Here is a 2,284-nt window from a genome sequence, read left to right on the forward strand (position 1 = left end):
GATTCAATAGTGTGATGTCACGTCCGCCTAGCAACGAGCAGCTTGGTTCTAAACAAAGAAAATCGGTACTTTTTATTCTTTATGCTGGCTAGAACTTTTTCACATGTCATGTTATCAGAATGTATAAAAGTCAAAACATGATCAGATTTATAATGTTTTTCTTCTCTGGATACACGTTTATGCTCGTCGGAAAAGTATTTCATAAGGGCGCTCGCCATTGTTCCGATAGTTTAGAATCAGTTTTAAACATATTGATATACGATTAACTTGCAAACCTTAAGTTTAGGGTAATTCTATTGCCCGTTGACTCAAATGGTTATAATTTAGAATATCTGATATTGCGTAATCACGAGCCCTTAACCTTTGACCCTCGGATTTGCCATAATTTGGCCGCCGACGAACGCTCAAAATATTCGTCTCGATCTATGTTAATTTCCACAATATGGATGTATACTAAGTGCCTGTTTGTAATATCCTTTACTTCTCCGCAAACATCACGGGTTCTCCATTTAGTTGTTGTTATGGAAATACTCTCAAACTAACGTAAAATAGTGTCTTATTCAACCATGTTAAAACGATATAAGACCTGGTAAATTAATATGTTCACGTCCTTTAGGGCCAATTTTTGTAACGAAAATAGACGAGTGCCTGTTACGTACGAACTCCACTAGACAATGTACCGTCGTAATTAAAAACAATTACCATTTACGCAGGAAAAGGTGTGAAAAAAACAACCCCATCCCATCATCTCACAACATTGTAAACCGTGTTTGGTCTACAAAGATGAATAAATTAAACAGCGGGATGGACACATGCAGATAATACATTTAATATCTTTGCTGTTGTTGTTTTCGTTGTTGTTGTTGTTGTTGTTGTTATTGTTGTTGTTGTTGTTGTTGATGATGATGATGATGATGATGATGATGATGATGATGATGATGATGATGATGATGGCAAAAGAACAATAATACAGACCTGGGTGACGTCAACTTCATTATATCTATGCGCTTTGCTATGAAGCTCACAGCATTGCCATACGGAAGTATAACGGACCAACACACAAAACTGTGTGTAACTATGAACGTTTATAGTCAGATTAATACAGTTTAGTGAGAATTACTCATAAACGCGGATGGCAAAAAACAATAACAAAGACCTGAGTGACGTCAACTTCGAACTATCTATCGGACAAAACCAAGTACATGTATGTAAACTCTTTCCCGACAAAGCATGAAGCATGAAGCAGCGTGGAAAAGGAATATAGATACGCGGGTGGGGGTGGGGTGGGGGGGGGGGTTATGGGAGTCACAACAAGAGTGGCCTCCCTGTCCACCACGGGAGGTCAAATAGACCCCACCCCACGCTCGATCCTGCTGGTCGACATTTGCTGAAGCTGGATCTGAGGAATAACAACTCTGACGCACTTTGAAAAATACCCCCAAAACCCCAACACGTTTTTCTCAATTTGACTAGAAAATTTGTCCTTCCAATAATTATAAAACAAAAAAAAAAACAAACAAAAAAACAAAAAAAAAAACAAACCAAAACAACCCCCAACCCCCCCCCCAACAAACAAACAAACAAACAAAAAACCCAAAAACAAAAAAAAAAAAAAAACAACAACAAACGAGAAATATGAAAATACACGAGCATAATAAATAACGTGGTCCACTAGCGCTTTACAAGGGGTCCCTAGCCGAAATCAACACTTTATATGTCAGGACGAGACAATAATATATAGACAAATTTCAATCGATTACAATGACTCTCATCTTGTCAAAAACTATCAAACCTGAAACTTCCTTGAAGAGTACTGCAGAATTGGCAGGAACTGTTATACACTATGACTATCATCGGTGTGGTTTCGCTTCAACTTCAATGGTCGCCAAATCGTCAATATCAGACCATCTTGCCTTCGTCATGATTTTCACCACTCTCACATTTCCTATTTTCTCCACAAAGGAGAAAATCATCGTCTCTGAAAATATAACACTTTAAAAAAAAAAGCATAAGGTTCTAAATAAAGTAGATCCGTTTTCTTCACGCAATCGGCATTTGACCGTAGCCATCGTTAACTTATAGCCTGACACTGACAAAAAATGACGTCAAAAGACAAGTCTTTGACCGCAAAAGAAAAATCGTGAGTTGCATTCACTAGTTCAAACAATGGCTCTACTAACGATAACTCACTCGACGCTGCACAAAGCTCCTGTATGGTTCTGGTGTCAGCTATAGATAGTATGCAGATGACGTCACTCAGGCCTTTGTTATTGTTTTTGCCATC

This window comes from Berghia stephanieae, chromosome 7, assembly GCF_034508935.2.
Source record: "Berghia stephanieae isolate SIO BIC M18660-M18661 chromosome 7, UCSD_Bste_1.3, whole genome shotgun sequence".
Taxonomy (NCBI): Eukaryota; Metazoa; Mollusca; class Gastropoda; order Nudibranchia; family Aeolidiidae; genus Berghia; species Berghia stephanieae.